The 21,229-nt window shown below is 40.1% G+C and overlaps 1 long non-coding RNA gene across 1 annotated transcript; it reads left to right on the top strand.

The window, feature by feature from the left end:
* Positions 1-1,036: 1,036 nt before the first annotated feature.
* LOC116964316 lies at positions 1,037-21,012 on the top strand. Its single transcript, XR_004408691.2, has 3 exons — positions 1,037-1,127; positions 20,105-20,192; positions 20,934-21,012. It is a non-coding gene; the product is annotated as an uncharacterized LOC116964316 (long non-coding RNA).
* Positions 21,013-21,229: the final 217 nt, after the last annotated feature.

Below are 21,229 nucleotides of genomic sequence, written 5' to 3' on the forward strand. Positions count from 1 at the left end.
AGATGGACCATTGCTTACCCTGTAGGATATTATATTCCTTACCTCGGAAATACTCTCCCTGGTCTCTCAGGGTGAGTCCCCTTTCAGCCCACCACCTCTCCTTTTATGTATTCCCAGCCCTCTCCAATACACACCAAGATTAAATTTCTGCTTTGGCCTGGATTATGTTTTCCAGGCCGATATATTATGCCACCTTCACACTCCCCTCCCTGCCCCATCTGGCTTCCATCCTACCCCCATAAAGATTATTAATATAGCCTGTTTCCCAAAGATTTACTAGCAGGGGCCAAACTGGTGCCATTTCCCATTTTAGTAGAGCACTGAAAATAATCCTGAGGAGTGTGCCCAGCTATAAAAATGTACTTATACTGTCATATTTGCAGTTTCAAACATGCACCACTTGATAGTCTCAAAAGTGCTGTTTAATTGGGTTTTATGGGTTCTAATTAATTATACCATGTAAAAAAATGACTTGTCCCATTACAGCTCTCTGCGGTTTACTCTGAAGAGCAATGTAATTTAGAGATAAATTGTCCTTCTTTATCCCCCTGCCCCCTCTTTTCCCAGCAAGTTTCAGAAAGGTTTAATTCTCCTTAAATCCAGGAAAGGGAAGCTGAGAGAAAGCTACATTTTCTTCAGGGGACACAACTTTTCCCAGTACCCCTAAACAGCTTTAAACGTGACTCGCAATGGTTCCACGTTCCTTCTGCTGAATCAGGCTGGTGAAATTATGAATAATCCTGCAACTTTCCAAAGCTCAGGTCTGTGGTGGCTGTGATTTTGCAAAGATTTGAACATGTTTGCAGCTTTATTTGCAGTGAATTATTTCCTCTGATTATACAGAGGTAACAGTAAAGGAAGCTGAGCATGTGTGCAGGGTTTTTTGCTGGATGAAGGTCTAGATTAAAATTTCTCTCCATGACCCTGTATGAAAACAGTGTGTTAAAGGATCCGTCTGCTTTTATGGCATTTTGGTCTTAATAGCAGCAGAAGAAACGTCTCAGGTTAACTTTCTATCCTGTCTTGCAGAATCACGAAGCCTGAATTATTCAAACAAATTCTGGGGCAGTCTTCTGACTTTTAAATGATTCCTGGAATGACTCCATGAAAAATGAGCAGCCAAGCAGGTACAGTCGTGGTTGTTTAAAATATACTCTTATATTACATCCATCACTGTAATAAATTTAATCTCATGAGGCAAAACATGAAATATAGTAGAACTGAAGTAGACAAACATTGTATCTTATGGTCTATGGCTTTAAATGGAAGTTAGGGAGTCAGACTATCAATTAATGAGAAAAGACAGGGCAAAGAAATCTCTTTCATTTGCCTTCTATAGGCAAATGCTCCTTATTTCAGAAATGTCATGTCACACTTCAAACAATGTAAAGCTTTTGTGTGTGACAGATACCTCCAAAACTACACCGCCCAACCCTGGGAAGGAAACTTGGTGACCTGTCCCAGGTCACTGCTGTTACTTTTAGCACTAAAAGGTTATGATTCTTAATGTGACTGCACAGATTAGTGTTCAGTGGATCAAAAAGTTTGTTAGTCATGCTTCACTAATTTGCCTCTTTTATAAAATAAATAACCAGCATGTCAGTTGCTGGAAACTTGGACCATCCTGTGTGTCCAGATCAGTCTGCTTCATGCTCTAGAGCAGGAGCAGTTTAGAGCTGCCAAAAAAAGGAAAAAAAAAGAACCACCACAGTCACACACATTACTCATCAATCTGAAAAGTAACAAGATTAATACTAAGAACTGTTTTTATAAAGTAATCCTCTCCTGTAGTAAAATTAGTTAAAAGAAATGTTAGTATATATATCTAGTTAGTTATATTAACAATAACTAAAACCTGCAACTTTTTAATGGATTGAGTTAACAAAACAGAGCCCAAATCTGAATAAACCTGAAAATCTACATGCAGTGTTTGGGTAAGCCCAAACGAACCTGAATATCTTGGTGTTTGTACAGTGTTTATGTTTGCTTTTTCATGGCTTTTACTGCCTCAGAAAGCCATTTATGGAGAGGTAACAATGTGAAACCTGCTCTTCTCATGCGATTTTCATCATCCAGAGATTTAAATAAGTGGGATCTGCTTTTTTCGTGTTATTCTGTCCCCATAAATTACTCCTGGAGGCATTAAAAGGGGTTGTGAAAAACACAGTAATAAATACCCAAAGCAGAAATACAAATGTTGCAAACTGCTCTTACTGCTGTGGCAGCAGCTCTGTTGTTAATTTATTGAGCAAAACTGATGAGGGACCTCAATACCTGTTTCAGCGCTGCTGTGTGTGGAGCCTCATCTTGCACTTGCTGAAACCGATGCTAAAAACCCCATTGACTTTTATAACAGTATCGTGATTGCTTGGCAGCTGACTGAGTTACTCTGATTATTCCGGAGGAGCAGAGGAAGAGGGAAAATGAAGGGAGATCAGCTGCAAAATGATCTCTTAGCTCGTGTCACCTGCAGCGGCTCCCTGCCCGAGGTGGACCGTGCCTCTGGGCAGGAACGGAGAGGTTGTGTAACAGAGGCGAGCTCTGCCAGGTCCTTTCTCCTGACACAGCCCAGACCACGAGTATGGCCCCTACATCTGAGGGAGGGAAGCAGCAGGGGCACGCGTGAGTCATGGCCCTCATGACAGGGGAATTCCTCGCTGGCTGCTGGCAGCTGCGGGGCTGAGCGTTTTCCACTGCCTGAGCATTATGGAAAGAGCCGTTCTCAGCTGAGTATTCAATTCCGATTTCTCACCTCCCTTCAAAATAGAAGATCCTGACACACAAGTTTTTTGATCGAAGAGTTCTCATGCAGTTCTTCTGACTGATCTTTTGTGAGCTAGGAGAAGCCCAGGTTCACAGCAAGCCCCAGGGTATCCTTCAAAGGCATCTGAGTCAAATTACGTTTTGCACTCTACTTGTCCCCTTGATAAGAAGACACACAAGGAAAAATATTAATCTGTGAAACAGCCCAGCTTTCCATGGCGTTTAATGCCTGGTTAGCCCAAACCCAGGTTTCACCTCTTAACAGTGCCCTGTGCCTGCCCACAAGTGCTGTTACCTGTGCCGGGAGCTGCGGGAGCGCCGGCTCGGCACGGCTCTGCCTCCCGCTGCTGTGCCTGTACGGGAAACCCAGAACTGCTGCTCCCTGTTTCACGGGTTAGTGGTGGTTCCTTTAGATTAAAAGGGTTCGGAGTTGGGTCTTTTTTCGCAAATGTATGAAATGAGGCCTGTGGGTGAGGAGAGAACAGGGCTCCACTCCTCGCTCTGCTAGGTCTAAGTGGGAGAGGCAGTAAAAGTACCTGGAAAATGAGAATACCTTTCCTGGTATCACTGCACTGAAAATAACACATAGCACATTTAATAAGATTTTTATTACAAAATTTATATTCTACTACAGTGGTATTTTAGAAATAGCTAGTGAGGTACCTCTAACTAGGATTGCTTGAAACTTTCTGGGCTTCTTTATTTCCTTGTAACTCTGTCAAACTCTGAACATTCACATTGAAATTTCCCATGTTGGTATCAGCTTCAGTTGATTTATTTAGAACAATTTAAACCCAGCACAAATAAAATTTCAAGGGGAATTTGAAAGTTTGAGGCAAGGGTGTTCTTCCAATTCAGAATGAAATGAAATTATGAAAAAACTGAATTTCCTGCATACTGGAAATTTGGAGTGCTGCTTCTATGTATTCCTTCAGCAGTGAACATTGCGAAATAGAAGTGGTCCTGATTCACGCAAGCACGTATATCCTGATTCACTGAAACAGAAAGACAAAGGCAAAATGCTGAACTGAAACCTATCAGTAGATTTTGATCATCTCTAAAGCTTGGAAACTTTAATTGCTTGGGCTTAGTATTCCATGCCAAGTGCTTTTTCAAGTTTTTGGAAAATTTCAGCTGATACGACTCAGGAGCAAGAATATAAATGTATATAAATCTATATTATTACACTTATAACATTTTAATGCTATATATTACATTTATCTTATATATTTGGGTTATATAAAAATATTTATATATATACATGTATATATAATGGAGACAGTGTTCTCCCTGAAAAGCTCATTATTTAGAAAAGTGTGTCAGGAATTCATGAAATTAAGGTTTCCTGCATAGTGTTTATTTGCCTTCCTTTTGTACATGTGTTTGGTATAGTCTTTAATTACATGACCAGGTACTACATTTAGTGGAGGACCCTGGTCTCATTTGGTTCAGAAGGTGGAGCAGCTTAGGAGATGAGTCATGGCTGGGTAGAGGACGCCAGTGTCTGATGGACTTTGGTATGGAATCTGGGAGAACTGTAGTAAGTGGCAGAGGATTGAGAAGAAAATGGGGGATCTCATGGCTAAGGCATCTGAACATGGCAAAACTCTCATCCAGCCTTAGAGAAGTGGATTTAAACTAAGTTATTCCAAACTGGCTATTAATTTTTTTTTTTCCTGTGTTCCCAGTTGCAGAATACTTTGTCAGTGGTATTTCTTCTGACATATGATGCTGCACAATGTTAAACGTTCTGAGAAATCAGTTCCCAGACATCTCAGTTTGGGTACCCAACGTTAGCAGAATGTTTTGACCTGCATCTCTTTGTGTTTCAGTTTCCCATCTGTTAAACAGGAATAATATCCTCTCCTCTTACAGGGTGTTGTTAGAAGAAATAAACGTTGTGAAGCACTCATATGCCATACTGATAAGAGCCTTAGAAAAATGCACAAGAAAATTAGCAATTGTGTCTTCCAAGCAGGTTTTGAATAGAATGTGGTAAATAAGGCTTCAAGCCACATGCTGAATAATGACACTGTAACAAAATATTGAATATCTGCTTATTAAGGGAGCACTGTCCATCCTGAGGTAGAATCTGGTGGAAAACAAGACATAATCCTATATTTAAAGGGTGAATCATAATGCAGATGAATAAGGTTTTATGGTTAACTTTAGTTCTGACATTTTGATCACTAGGTTTTGCAGATATAAATGGTGCACATACAAAAGGATACCTGTGTCTAAAAAGAAGCAAAATCTCAGTTCCAAAATGCTTGGTGTTCAAACAAATATGCAGGATCTTATTTCTTATCTCTGTAATTGAGATGCTTCTTGGTAACTGGTGGGTTTTGGAGAGCAAGAGATGTTGCATCTTATACTATTTGGGAAACAGTTTTCCAGAAAATGCTAAACTGTAGCTTGTTGCCTCCCCTTTGTTTTTAAAAGGTGGGAAAACCTTTCTGGCAGCTGGGAAAGCTGGTAGTGGAAATAGTTTTGAAATCAGTAAGTACATAGATACTTGCACACACCTGGATGGGCTCCTGCAAAATTTGCATGGGGTATTACAGTATGTTCTGTTATTAACACTTCTTCTTACAGCTTGTGGAAGAGGAACCTCCCGGATTCTGTAGCAATCAAGTATATAGCTTTCACAGAGCTAGACAGACTACTTATTAAAGATAAAAGAATATTTTGGCACAAGAACAAATGGGTATTAATTGTCTATGAATAAATTCAGTCTGGGAAATAAATGAAGCTTTTTAGCCATCACAGCAACAGGATTCTTGAGTGGCTTCCCAGTGGGAAGAAACATGGAGATTCCTAGTTCCTTCACATGCTGCCTGATGAAAATAAAGAAGGGGGTTGCAGATCTGAAGATCTGGATGAGAGCAGATTGGGTTTAAGAACCTAGGAAGTTTGTTTCTAGTCCCATATCTGCCATTTCCTATTCCTAAAAAACAGCCCTTGCAAGGCTGTTTACCTTCCCCATTTCACACATGGAGAAACTGACTCCTAGAGGGATGAAAGGGTAAGTCCAATTTCTTCAACTTCATTAATGAGGACTCATTAGCAGAGCAAGGAATCAGAAAGGCATCTTTCTGAATGAGACAGACTCTGGTTATGAGAGAGTAAACACTCTGCCTGCTTGTGCCCCTCTACTACAAACCCTTCCCTGCCCTATGAAGGGTGGAAAACATCTGTGGAACTGGGGTCCAGCTTCATGCAGTGGTGGGGAGATATCTGTACCCCCAATGTTCATTCTCCTCTTCCTTATTCTCTGGTGTTTGCAAAGTAGGGCTGCATTGGCTTTGCTGATAAAGGATCCTCTGCAGACCCAAAGAAGAGAGGAACAATTCCAGTCTACTTTGCAAGTCACTGGGAACAAAACATAGCTGCCCCTGCACCTTGTGAGTGGTGTAAAGCGTGTCTGATTGCTTGGCCATCAGCAGGAGGCAGCTTAGGGTGAACCATTCCTGCTGGTTTGCCACTATTAAGATCCAGCAGTACCTTGATGTTTCTTCACTGGCAATAATTTGCAGGATTAAATACTTCAAGTCACTCTAAAATTAGTTCCAGGAGGCATTTTGTGCTTTCATTTCAGAGCTCTCATGAGCCTTTCCTACTTTGTAAGTCTGCTACAGCTAATTACCTGATGGTTAGAGCGCTCTAGAAGATTTCAAATATCTGTCTTTTCCACTAGTCTAAAGACCCAGGTGGGGTTACAGAGTAGAACTTGTACTGGGAGTGTTTGCCAAACACTGTAACTAGCTCAGACAGCTTCATGAGATGGGCAAATAAACCACTGCAGACGAAATTACCTTTGTCCAGTGTCTCTGTCCAAGATTCAAAGCAAACTTATTTTTGAGCCTTTAAAAGCATCTCAGAAACCGATTGAACAAAACGCTTTTATGTATTGATCCTTCTACATCTATCTGATCTATTAGAGAGGCTGCAGAATCGCAGCAGACATTTTCAGTGGGGCTGCCTTCAGATCTGTGGTTTAAGAGTTTGCAAGGAGTATTTCTTATTTTATTTTGAAAACATTTGGGTGCGTGATGCTACTACCTGTTCTATACAGACATGTAGCTAACAGAGCCAGAAGGAGGATAATTTGGGGAGAAGTGAGAAATGTTAGCACATCAGCAAAAAAGCACAGCTCAAAGAAGACTGGTTGCCCTCAGTCTGCAGAAATCCACTGGCAGTGGTATTCTCATCTTGAAGATTCAGTTGACTCTGCTTGCTGTTTCTGGCTATGGCCATGCCATGATCCTTTCTATTTTCTTCCCACCCTTTCCTGGCCCCTTTGAGATGATTCACTTTCCGAATATATGCATGTGTCATTTATAAAAGACTTACTCTCCTGACCACAGCAGAAATCCAGAGGGGTTTGTTTTCTTACTTGTGATTTCACAGGCTGATTTTTTTTACCTGGCACCATGCCCAAAAGAAATGATCTCTCTTTCATACTTCCCAGGGTCATCATTGCTCTTTGCATCTTTCAAAGCCTGCTTGCTCGTTTCTTCTGAGGCATCAAGGTAGGCACAGCTTCATCCACCAGTTCCTAGCTGTACTTCGTTGGGTTTGGTATTCATCTTGTTAAACCCCTGGCAATTTGAAACCCATTGCATGCATTCCAGTACCAGTAACAAATATTTATACTCTTTGAGCCATCACTGAACAAATTGAAATTGTTCCCTCATTTACTCTAAATGAAAGGTGTCCATCACCTTCAGCTAGATATTCAGTGAAGTTGTCCACCACTGTTGTCCAGTGTTTCTTCTAGAAAAAAAAGCTCACCAGCCCTTGCTGCGAACCTCCAGCACAGCATCACAGTATATCTGAAGTCATGCTTTTCAAATATAGTGACCTAACATGAAACTTCTGAGTTGTAAATGCCAAGACCCTGATCCTAGTCCAATAGCAGGACTTAGTTGCTTCAACATGATTTTCAGTGTTTACACTTGGGCGTGATATTGGAAAACTCTGTTCTAAGGCTGAGACCCAACTTCCTTTGAAGTCAATGGGAGTTTCAGCTTCAACTTCCACAGCAGAAGGGTTGGGCTCTTTGTTCTTTTGTGTAGTGCAATTTGTAATTGCTATGATCCAAGTGATGGGCTGGATTTTCTAGCTTGTTTCCAAACTGTGTTCCTTCTGAGACCAGACACCTCTTCTGCCTTTCCCAAAACAAAACGCCGAAGGAGCATGGATAGAGGAAATCCGTTCAAACTGAGTAAACAGCTCATGAGGGTAGGCCAGCAGGATTCATTCATGTTCATTCAGCCCAGGCTGGCTGGTTTGATTCCAGTTGGAGCACTCTTTTCATTACAGGCCCCCTGGGGAATGTTAATCTGTACAGTATAAACATTTATAAACATCTACTAAATCATTACACTTCAACTGCCCCATAAACACTCCTGAATGCTTTCCTTAGGCAGCATTGGTTGGGTAACGTGTGGCTTTTTGGAATGAGTTTATGGGTGTTTGGCACTGGTAGAAATATGGGGAGAGGGCATGGGAGGTTAAATAACATTGTTTAAGCTCCATGACTTATTTAGGATAAAGACAGAAGCTGTTTGTGAAGGATTAAAATGGGACTAGCTGGTAGATGTTGAGGAAAATACCAGGTTGTAGAGGGGCTAAGACAGCCTTCTAGCTCTGTACACTGAAGTTTTAGTTGTACCATTGCCATCAATATCACAAAATGCACCTACCACTAGTCCACCTGACGTTTCTGGACCCAGGCAATACATCATTATTCATCTGTGACTGCAACACTAACTGCCTCTGAAACTAACGGCCCAATGCAAGGAAAAAATGTAGACTTAACTTCTGAAAACTGAGCCAGAACTAATATAACCTACAGAACTGTAATCAGCTGGACCAGACGTCCAGGGCTTGCTTGCATGCACTTACAGGACATGCAAGTATGTATATATTAGCAAAAAATGAGTATGTTTATGAACCAAAATGAGCATGTATATATATTTGCATCTGTGAAGTGTAAGTAAGCAGTTTTTAATGCACACCTAGGAAAGCAAAACTTGTGCGTTGTAAAGATGAACTTCTCAGTTCTTGGATATGGTCTGTCCCCTTGCCTGAAGGTGCCGGCATGAATGAGCATTGCCTGACTGGGGTCATAGTAACTCCATAGCCAGTTCTAGATGATGTATGTGAATATAGAAACAGTAAGTAAAAAACAAACCAACCAATGATCATGGCTTAGTCTCAAATAAGTAAAGAATAATGCCCTCAATTATTAATATTTTTGTTTGTTTGTATGGGTTTTGAAAAGCTAGGAGCTGATAGAGGTGTCATTAATTACCACAAGGATTGCGTGAGTAATGTAACTTGAGCAGAAGTTAAACATGTTGTATGTGAGAGAGATGTGTTTACTGACAGTCTGATGAATAGATAACTTGATTTCAAAAAAACATCTTAGGAAAAATTATTTAATTGGCTATAATTATAGCACATCCTACACTTGAGCAAATACGCATGTGCACTGAAATGTCTGCTTTACTTGTACATATCACAGGTATTTGGCTGGACCTAACAGGAGCCTCCTTTTCTATCTCCTCTTTCTCTTATATTCATAGCACACAGCCAGTGCCTTCCAGCTGCAACCACACCTACTTGTGAAATGAGGGCAGAGAAAACAGAAGTTTTTTATCTAAGTGGATCTGGATGCACAGTACAGGCAAGCCAGAGGGCAGAAATCCTCCCTGATAGACACCCAGCCATGGCTGCAGCTCTCATGGCCCGGCCTATCTTGTTGCCAAATTAATGGGTGGGGTGAGAACCTGCAAGTGAAATAGCTCTAAAATCCTTTGCAACATCTGCAGGCCATGTGGCAGTGGGCTGTGAGGTCTCCAGACCATGGTCTGGTCTGCCCTGCCCTGCTTGGACACCAATATCAGGCCAAAAAGCCAGGACTGATACGCCTTGGCCCTTGGTGCCTTGCAAGAAAAGGGGAAAATGAAGATTGATTTTACTACTCATGTTCACCAAAACCTCCTGAAACATGATATCAAACCAGATCCATCATAGGCTAAAAGTGACTTTACCATATCTGTGTTTCCCAGCTTGCAAATCTCCCTCTCTGTCTGTATGTGTACATATATATGTGTGTATATATGTGTAAAATCAGTAGTAGAGGGTAAATTTTCCACAGCTTTTTTGTGGCATGTAATGAGGTGGGTAATTTAAAATCTGTTCTGTATGGTCAAGGATCCAGCTCTCAAAAAGCATTACACATTATTAGCTTCAATTGGTCTTTTAACATCCATCTTAAAGGGTCAATAAATGAGTTTGCCTAGAGGTAAACCAGTTGTTATCATGTGTAGGGTTACGGTCACAGCTGGAGGGCACCAGCAGGGACAGGCTGTCTGTCTGCCTATGTAGGAGATTTCAGTCTCTAGAGTCAGTGTTCTATTAATTTTACTGTACCTTAAATTCATATTTTAATTATGAGAAATAGGCAGAGAGAGAGAAAGATCTCCTTTTAATAGAAAATAGGTTTAAAAAAATCTGGAGACTATTACCCTGCCAAATTCTAATTATATTACAGCTCGACTTTTATCTTGGTACACTGCAAATAAATTCAGACCAAGGTGGCTTGGATATGTTTCCCAGATTGACAACAGGAACATGTGGAAAGGAGAGAGAAGAGAGCAGAGCAAACACCATGAAGCCTTGCGAGTGTCAGAGTTTGAATTTTAGTTTTTAATCTTTGAATATGTAGGCTGAAATTTGGTGACTTAATTCAAAAGCAAAAGTAAATTTAGTGGTCTCATACAAGCCCCTAGTGGACATCATTTATCCAGTTGAAAAGATCACCATATGTTTTAACGTGATGAGGTCTTTGATTAGAAAGTAAAGCTTGGAATATCCTTAGTTAGAAGGACTGGTAGACAGGGAAACCTTAACAAGTGAAGGCTGATGTACCGCATCCCACAGCTGTCTGGGATGAAGTGTGATGCAATACAGCAATTTCATAGATGTGGGGAGCCCAAAACTACAAAAATTATACAGTTTGCCTACTGACTTGATGAGTATTGACTGAAATGTGCTCAAAGCCTGAAACTATGTTGTTTGGGTACTTCAACTCTGGTTTGAAGTGTACAGTAAGGGAAACTCCCATGACATTGTTACTACAGACACTTTTCCATTTAGTTAAAAAATGTTAACAAGAGAGGACTGCAAACATCACTTTATTGGGTAAGTCTTGACATATCAAGAACTGAAGACATTTTTTAAGCCCAGGGCTGGTATTTGACCCTTCCCTCCCCAGTGATCAGGACTTTCAGATGCAGAGTCCCTGGGTGTTTGCAGGCAACATCCAGACATTTAAGAAGGCTGGTCTAATCCAAGCTCCATTAAGAGGCATTTAATATTGGCTTGACTTGATCTACTGCAGCCTTCGCTCATATTTCTTCATATCTCTGAGGGGTGGGATAGTGGTGGTGGTGGTGACGGGGGAGGGAAGAGCAGAGAATTGAGACTGTAACTTCTATCACGGATTTATGAGGAGGACAGTTTGAAACACTGTCCTTGCAAGGTTAAGAGCAAGCACGTGGCGAATCCCTGTGCACTCCTGAACAGCAGCAGCCTGTGCCACAGTCCCAGCTAGCACATCAAAAGGTTCCTCCTGGGACCTGGCTCATCTGAGCCTTGTGCCATCCACTTCGTTTTGTCTCTCTCCTTTTCATAGAATCAACTGCTTCTGAAAAGAAACCTGTTTTGCAGTGGTCCAAGAAGTGATATGCATTAGCATGAGTGTCTGTCACCCCTCTATGTGGGCACTCTTCATTTGGAGGAGAACTAAACAGCAGCTGCTTAGGAGCAGTGTGCAGCTGGCGCCTGCTTGGGTATGGATTCAAAAAGGTGTTATATATAAACCTCGTGCTCTTTTCTTCAAGCTGTGAGGAAGAGGAGGGGCTGTACCACAGCAGCACCGATCTCGGGGCAGGGACGGACACCTTCTGTTCACTCAGCATTTCTTGAGAGCTGGCCCAGAGCAGTTGCACAGTCTCTGGGGGGAAACGTGTCCTTTTGTGCCGCTCCTGCCCTCTGTTTCTCCCCTTTTCAGTCTTTTGGGTTTCCCTCCACCAGCCTTGTTCTTGTGAGCGTACTTACTCTGTGCTTCCTTCCCTCCAGTCATTCCCATTCCCAACCCAGTGGGCTGTAACCTGAGTCACAGCTCCAGCCTGTGTCTGCACCGCGGCAAGCACCACTGCACTGCTCACAGCTCTGCTGCCAAGGGCTGCATGGACTTTGCTTCTAAGTAGTGCTCCAAGGAATGGAGTTACAGGCAGGAATATCTGTGGAGACAGAGTTTTTCCCTTAAACATAAATATCAGAAAATGTTCATTGAAAGCACTTTTGCAGTCCTGGGGGAGCATCTTTGCCCATATAGCTGATTCTCAAGTTCTCCCCATCTAATTAAGGAGCCAGAACATGAGCTTTTTATCCAGAAAAGGCAGCTCCATTTTGTCAATCCTCCTTTCTTCAATCTTGCCTGCAAAGTGGAGTCTGGGAGTGCCTTTCACAAAAGATCCTTGCCAAATAATTTCAAATAGTAAATGGTCACATGGAAAATTAAAGATCTTTAATGAACAGCTAGAAACTGGGAAAAGGGGCAAGGTCAGATGAAGAAAGCCATATAATTTTGTTCCTGCTGAGGCAATAGATAAGTTGTATGTAGTCCTTAGGTTGACCCGATGCATAAAAACAAATCCTGCAGCCAGCTTTAGAGATAAGCACAGCTTCGGAGTTCCCTGGACAGTGTTTTCCAACACTAATGTACAGTCCAACCCAGTGACTTCAAGCAAATGAGCAGACTTGGCTGTGGAAAACAGTTTTTCTTCCTCCTTCCCTTTGCAGCATAAGTTCGGGCAGAGAGAAGACTTTACTCTTAAAAGTTTAATGCTATTAGTGTGATTTTGGTAAATTACTTTGTTTGTGTCTCAGCCTTTAGCAAATATTATGCAGTAAAACACGAGCATGAGACCATGTCTAACTTTACCCCCTTTTTTTAATGCCAATGCTTTTAGAAGGAGCCAGCATTGTGTTTGGTACAGTCATGTGAAAGATGCAAGTCTCAAAATTAGTCCCTTATAGACTAAGCTTGTCCCTATCCCAAAACCTGTGATGAGCTTAGCTCAAAGTAGGTGGGATACTTATTGCAGGAAAGGGAATAACTGTACTAACCTCTGGCTTCCAGAAAGCTCCTTCCTCCTGGCTGCAGTGGATGTGTTTTGGAGAGAGGGACAGGGGGAAGGGAGTGTGAACAATCCTTTTACCAAAGTAATATACGTGCTTTATTTTTTTTCTAAAGGTGTCAATTCAGAACCATTTCTTAACAAGAAATTAGTAAAGGATTCGATCCAATGGCTGCTTGTCAGTAGGAGTCTTGCCCATTGACGATACTGGGGTTTGGACTGGGCCCTAAATCCTACAGCTGTGCCTATTAATAATTAAATAAAAAGGGTTGGCAAAGTTTTTCATCCACTGTAAACAAACATGTTTCCACTGTGAAGCACATTTAATGGAGTTTTGCAGCATTGGTCTCCCGGGCAAGCATATTAGTCTCTGCTTCCCCTCCCTGTCCTAATGGCCGCAGCCAGGAGGGGGGCTGGGGTGGGGGCTGGTTTGAACTGTGAAGGAGGCTGGTTTTTATCCATATCGAGTGGAGAGGCTTAAATTGGCATTCCATATCATCATAAAAAAAATTCCCAGCAATTATTAAAAGATTCTTATCTCTTGCTCCCTACATGGATAATGAGATCTCTCTCTGCTGGACTGAGACAGCCTGTCTCTCAGCTCACTTAATGAAATGGACCCAAGTTTGCAAATTAGCATAGCCCTGACTCCACACGTAACCTCTTGTTGTCTAGTTGTACATCAAGGCCCCTGGCTTATGTCTTTTCTTATTAACACCCTGTAATCATGTCAACCCTCTTTAGTTTTCATTTCCTGTTTCCTTTTACAAATTCGCTTCTGAATTTTGAGCACACTGTTGGATGCCTTTGGATGAGCTGGGATGTTATTTTTGTCTCATTTTTAACATTATTGAAATACAAGTTTATCTGTGGGTACTGTGTGGATCTAGGGAATCTGTTTTCTGTTTCATATTTTTGCTGGTTGATTGCCATGTGATCTTAAAGCAACTCCTTTTGTATGTCTGTTCTCATTTTCCTTCCACATTTTGTATTTTAGACTAAGATCTTAGGGGTGGAGATTTTGTCATGTCATATATTTGGTCAGTTCCTTGCGAGTGCATTTCTGTTTCTGTGAGGGTGTCTGTGTAATAGATTATTATTAATAATAAGGAACAGTGATACTCTGCTCTAGCAAACACAATATGCTTAAGGCTTTCAAGAAGTCAAGAAGGCCAAACCCTTTGAAACTCTTTTTCCTTCTCTCTCCCCTGATGTGAAACTGCATTGTTGGATCTTTAGAGTAATAAATCAAAGCAGCCAAAAGAAGTGAATCATGATTTCTTTTGCCCATGCGTAGCTGACCCAATCTGTCTTTGATAAGGCAGTGCCCTTCCACTTTATCCACTACCCTACTAATTATCCTTCGCTTTCATGAGCACTAAAATCCACTCACACATTAGAATAAAAAAAGAAACAGGGAAGTGATTAGTTGTGTACAGATAAGAAGCAGCCCACAGTGTTAGTGTTAGCTGGATAATAACATTTTTCTAAGATTTCTTTTTTTTTCAGGAATTAATTTTCTCTCAGTTACATCCATTGCAGTAAAAAATACTTACAGTTTGTAACAAAATAGATAACTCTTCAATGCAAAGCTTTAGTGTTTGTCTTTAAAAGATTTATTCCTTTATCAAGTATTAATTTAAGAAAGGGTGCCTTGTAGGTAAGGCAATGACATCAGTGGTAGGCTACAGGGCAGCAGATTTATTAATTTAATAGGTTTATCCATTTTACAGCTTGGATAATCATATTTCACTAAACTGGTACACAAGGAGGCCTCAGCCCATCTGACAGCTTTATTCTTGTGTAAGTTAACAAGCACATTTTGTACTCATGACCTTGTGAATTGTAAAAGTGCGAGGAACTAGAGAGGAATGACAGACCAAATCCAAGAAACGTGTTAGCATTTCAGTTTTCCTGAGCGAGATTTATAAAGGGAGCAGTGAGGAATCTCAGCTGCGAAGATAACTTAAACAATTGTTAATTTATTTGCTTTAAGAAAGTATTCAGAATTTAAAAAAAAAAAAAAAAAAAAAAGGAACAGTAACTTAGAAAGTATGGGCTGAATTTGTTTATCAAAAACATCAGTTTAACAATAGAATTCCTCCCCTGAGAATAAAGGAGTTGTTCTTGATCTGAGACAACTAGAAAAGAGTTGGACTGGTTTTGTCTAAAGAGTTGGACTGGTTTTGTCTAAGGTAGATATGTTTGGTACTTACTGGTGTTCACTTCTTGTGACACCCTGTGCTTGTTGTGGCCACTAAATTTCCTTTAGTTTTTGTTTATGTTTAAAATTCTTGAAACTGGCTGAGAAATGATGATATTAAGCAAAGAATGGAACCAGGCTTTTAAAATTGCCTAGTTAAAAGCCATTTTATGGTTAAACCCCTTATGTATACATGTGTCATTTTAAAGTGTTTCTTGTTTACTATATAGGAAAGAAAGAAAGCATGCACTCATTTAGGTTTTGGTGGGTTTTTTCCTTATTGAAACTATTGGGAGAAAAAGAAAGAATTTTCCTATTTGTGTAAAAGCTTGCACGTAAAACTGGACTTTTTGTAAAAACCATATTTCAGTTTCTTGTTGAAAAGTTGACATATTCAGGAAGAATATATTTCCTGTGCAAAATAACTTTCAACTAAAATCTAACTTCTCTTCAGAAAATTTAACATAAAAGTAGGGGCTAATCCTACTCTGTCCTTTTAATAAAAACAAAAACTGAGCTACTTACACTGTGCTAACTGCAAGCTTTTCAAATAAAAGAGCAAATACCTTAGACCTCATCATAAAATGGTACATTTAGCAACACTGAAAGAACTGAAAGAATTGTAGACCTCAGGGATTTATTTTCATTTATATTCAAACTCCTTTACGCCATTCTTGACATGTAAAAAGGAATATTTTGTGCAAATCAGAATTAGGCCACGAAGACAGGAATTTCAAAAGCTTGGATACGAGTTGAACGTGACAGGCCAGTACTGAGTTACAATGTGCTCTTAATTTACTTTCCTCTATATGCCTCACTTTCTGCACGTCACTCATTTTCGACAGCAGGCGATGACTGTTTAGCTCTTCTTTGCAGGTGTCAAGATGTTTCTGTCCGCTTTGAGCGCGGGGCAGAGCCGAGCGCTTGCTCTGGCGATGCCATGGGGGGATGTGCAAGCCACATGCAGCGCCAGGCGCTCCCTTGCACAACCCGAGCGGGGCACGGTGTTGGGGAGCCGCCGTTTTGTCTGTAGGGCTCGTTTGGAAAACTTCAGGTCCTTTTCCAGCCACTTGTACTTTCTGGTTCCTACACAGCAATAGTTTGTGTTTGGGTTTAAAAAGTTGTAGGAGGATATTTATGTTTGCAAGAGAATTCATTTTTTTAAAAAAATATTATAAATCATGTTGCATTTTGAGCTGCTATATTTACAACAATGTCTGAACTTTCACCCTAAAGTATACAAACAAGTGTCACACAGGGAAACCATTTCTCTTCCCACTTATTGCTAGAAATTTAATGCTGTTGCCTGGTCTGCACTAGAAAAAAAAAAAAGACATCACATGAACCTCCTGTTTGGCGCTTTTTAAATTTGCATGGCCTGAAATTTTTATTTTATCACACTGTTAACTCTGTTCCCTGCAGCTCTGGCAGGACTGGTGTGAGAGGTGTTCCTTGGCTCAGCAGACGTTGGTTTCTCTGGGATCCTGTGCTCCTGTGAATCTCTTATTTTCCCAGGCTGGAAGGCTGTAAATTGGGATAAAATTTCCAAAGCATTGGGTTTGTAAATGAAACCCTACCACGAGGGACACAAAAAAAAAGGTGGCCAGCTGTGTTAGAGGATTCCATAACTCATCTTACCATAAAAATGGCAAAAAAGGAACTTCTAGTTACATGAGATAGCATGGTCCCATCAGGCTCTGGTGGCTTTGATCATTCCCTTTTTTCTTCAAAAGGGGGGAACTTTGTTCACAGGAACACGCTCAATCACAGGGATGTGGATGCGTTACCAGTTGGGATCCCTAATTATTATCAATTTGCAGATTGCCTTGAATGTCTTATTAAGATTCCTGTGGAATGATTGATCATAATCAAAAAATTAATCACCAATCAGCCCTGGCAATTAACATTAGCAAGTCAATTTGCATATATCTGATAATTTATGCTACTGCTGGAAGAAGGGACTTTTGCTGAATATTATTGATTAGGGGAGTAGAGCCAGATGCTTCTATCATTGGGATATTAGGCTTTATTAGGTTAACGTGTAAGAAATTGAATAGTAACATGTAAGAAATTGAAGGGCATTCCTGCAGTCTGCTGTAACATTTGCATCTTCAAATGTCTAAAAGGAATTTCTTAAATGCATCTACTGAAATTTCTTAAATATTGAAAAGTGGGATATTTTGCTTTAAAGAAGCTTGGACTGTTGGCTTTTATTTACTGTAGATGCTTTAAATATCCATTATAAGAAAAACTCTTGAAAAATCAGCCTAGATTGTGAGATCTACATTACAAGAAGTTACTTAATAGTTATAATTATTTACTGCTATGAATAAAGAGTTTGCAGGCTTGCAATTAATTTGACTAATTGTACTATCTAAGCTATGAAGAATTGTATAACAAAGTCCAAGAAGTGGTTGACAGTACTCTACACTTTTCAGTCAGCAGATTGTTTAATGAATTTATAATATTTTTTTTCTTTTTAAACTGATGTTTTTATTAATGCATTTGTGAAGAGAGGTTTATTATCCATATCCATCAACACTGATTTTTTATTCAAATTGTCTTGAACCTGCTTATAGGATAGTGCATCTGTTTAAAATGTTATGAGTCTGGTCACATTTTCTGATATTTATAATCTTTTTTGCACCATAGCCTTTGGTTTTGCTTCAACACCCTTCAGTGTCTCTCATACCTGGTGCTGTAACTGCAGCTACGTGAAAATGCACAGTCTGCTATCATCAATTCAGATTTGGCTTTCATTTATAGCTGCTTAAAGATTAGGAACAAATTCATTTAAGCCAATACGCCAAGTGATAGCAGTTTATCCTATTTAGCCATTGTGGCCCTATAAATGATTGCAGAATTAAATCTATTTCCACCAACTAGAGATGGTCAACGTTTTAAGTGACAGAATTATATTGAAAACAAAGGCCAACAAAACCAGGATTTCTCTCTATAGCTTCTGAATTTAAAAGGTGGAAGAATTCAAAAGATGTTTTCATTTTAAAAATATACATTCTTCTGATCAATTTCAATTTACAGTTGTAGCTTTATTGCAAGCTAGAAACCTTTGTAGTTCATATAGGATTTAAAAGAACCTCTTGTATTGAATCTCTAAAACTTTGCTGATTTTAAAACTAAAAAGTGCTGTCTTTAAAATACATGAGTAAATAATGGAAAACTCTATCCTTAACATAGCTAGATTTGGTTTATTCTCTGATGTCAGCTCTGTGCTTATCTGTCTTTCTTGAACAAAGGCTTAGTTAACTGTCTGCATACACACACCAATCTGTTTTGCAAGCTTTGAATGCCTGTGTCCTTAATGTCATTAATATATTTCTCTTGGTCTTTTGACTTAGTTTTCCTCAATTAATGAATTCTGCTGTTTAATTGAAATGGGAACAGAATCAGACCCAGACCAGCTCTGATACATTAATCAGACACCAATTCCAACACAGTAATGGTATTAAAGATATCTGAAATGTTATTCCTTTTTCTTTTGGTGAGCATTAAGTGATCTGAAAAGAAGAGACTGTCATCAAACCCCAACTATATGCTATTTGAGATCTTGGATTAACCAGTTATAACACCTGGTTTTTGCTGAAGTTAGTTGGTAACCATGAGATCTTCTCACTGCAAAGTTCAGAGGTTAATTGAAATCAGAGAGGCATAACCCATTCAATTGTCCCGTTAATTATGCCCAGCTCCTGTCTCCCTCCTCCACCCTCCCATAAACATCGGCTGCTGACCACTCACTGCTGGCCGGGGGAGAAAGCTGCCGCTGGCCTCCTGTCATTCAGCTTGATGGCTGGGAGATGTTTAACGGCTGAGTCGCTGAAGCCGATAAAAAATGCCTACAACAGGGGAAAGGGGTATGTGCGTGCAAAGAGGGAGTTGGTGACATCCCCATACATCATCCCCCAGCTGTAATGTTACCAGCTTTTGCTGAAAGCTGGTAATGCTTTGAGATTTGTGGCAGGTGTGCTTTGTTGAGTGCATAGCTTTGGTAGGGAAAATTGGGGAATTGTTGATTTGGATCCTGCAAGACTGGTAGGGATTTCTGGTAGTGGTTTACAAGGATGATCTTTATGCTGTAGGAGTTTGGATTGCATTGAACAAGTAATATATTATGGTTAAAATAGATAAATTTCTATCCTTCTTTCACCGAACTGATATGAACAGTGGAATTCTGCTAGAAACTATTAATTATCACATGTTTATTGTGATGGTAGCCTTCTCCAGGGTTTCTGCAGTGAGCAGTTATGCACTGTTGACCTTACAGTAACCAGACAAACACAGCAGATTTCAGAACTGAAGGAATATTAAAATATTAAAATAAATCTGAATCATGTAAACCTGTCCTGTCCTTGGGGGAAAAAAAAAAAAAAAAAAAGAATCTCCATTGCCTTCAGTGGGAGCTGGCTTGGGTAAGAAGAAAAAGAAATCTTCCCACCTGGGGTAGTTTTGAAGTTTTGAGCTTAAGGATGGAAAATAACTTTGAGACATATTACTTAGAACTAGGTGGACTATGGGTGTCTTAAAAACTGGGATACTCAGATAATGAGCCTAAAAATCTCACCTTGCATGCTTATTCAAATTTACCTGATCTAAAACCTAATCTTAATGAATGTTAAGCATAGGCCTGTAAAATCCCTTCCTCCCTTTTCTTCTCACCCACCAGCCTTCATCTTCCAACCAAAGCCTGCCTCTCCTGTGCCTTCCAGCCACGCTGGAGAGGAGACCCTGGTCCTTGACCACTTTTTGCTGTTGTGTATCCATACAACTGTCAGTGCTGTGTCCCTTGGGAACTGCAGTCTGGAGTCAGGACCCTGCTGTCGTGTGCTGCACAAGCCTGAGACAAAAACACCCCTTGTCTTGAAGCTTTATTCCCTGATTTTACTCTCTGTTGTCATTAATCTAGGTTCAAGTGACTGCTCTCAGTACTACGTCCGCCTGTGGGTAGAAGCTGAGTGTCACAGCCTGAAATGAGGGCCTTGTTCCTATCACAAGTAAGTATATAAATAGCTCAAATAATTCTTATTAATAATTCTCCGATATCTCGTTACTCATCCCTCAGAAATAACAATAACAGTGCTAGTAGAATTTTTTTTCTGTAAACATGTTAAAATGAAAAATCTTTGTATCTTCTTTCAAAAAGGAAAAACCAAAACTCAAACCAATGAAATCTTGTTAATGAGAACTGAAAACTTTTTTGAGTTTCACAGCTCCTTCTAGCTTTCAAAAAACTAAGAAAAAACTCCTAAAAATTCACTTGTTCTCATAGCCAACAGCAGCAATTTCTGTTTGTTTCTTTGTTTAACTAACAAAATTATCAAAGTTCCTTGGTTCTACTTTATTCTAACTCAAAACTATTATTTTGAAATGTGACTTTATTTTTGTTGAGCAACTAAAAATGATCGTTTCTATTCTATATACCCTTAGAGCTGATACTTCATAAAAGCTTCTCCTCCGATGGGGTGACAGCATATATACACTGTACACAACCGTGAAAGGTGTTTTCTATGTAATTTATGTGCCTGAGCCATATACTGAGCCCATATACTACCGAGGAGACGCTAAATCAATCAAGAGTGATTTCCAGTGAACAGCCATATCACATCTACCACCCATTTGCTCTTGGCTGGCTGAGAAATGAAGCGATTTAAACCTATTGGGTCATGCTGAAATGGGGGCCAAAATCTTATCAATGGGCTGCACACAACTGAGCCTCATTTCATCTTCATTTCCAGAGGTCCACGGGCCACAGCAGTTCCCCGTAGTGCAGCGTGTGTCTGGCACTGCACACTGGCTTCCTGGCTGCTGAGCAGGTGGGGAAAACAACATTTTGGTATGAATGGGGACACTCTAGATTTGAACTTTTCTGATCTGCAGAAAAATATGGAGGAAAACACAATTAGTCTTCAGTTATAATGTGGATATCAAGATAAGCTTGAGAAATCCAAGTTTGCTGTGGTATATGAGATGGAAAAATAAATGTTTTCTGTTCACTTGCTTAATGTTTCATACAATCTTGGAAATGCTCCGC

This window comes from Tyto alba, unplaced genomic scaffold, assembly GCF_018691265.1.
Source record: "Tyto alba isolate M040663 unplaced genomic scaffold, T.alba_DEE_v4.0 Super-Scaffold_33, whole genome shotgun sequence".
In the NCBI taxonomy this organism is placed as follows: Eukaryota; Metazoa; Chordata; class Aves; order Strigiformes; family Tytonidae; genus Tyto; species Tyto alba.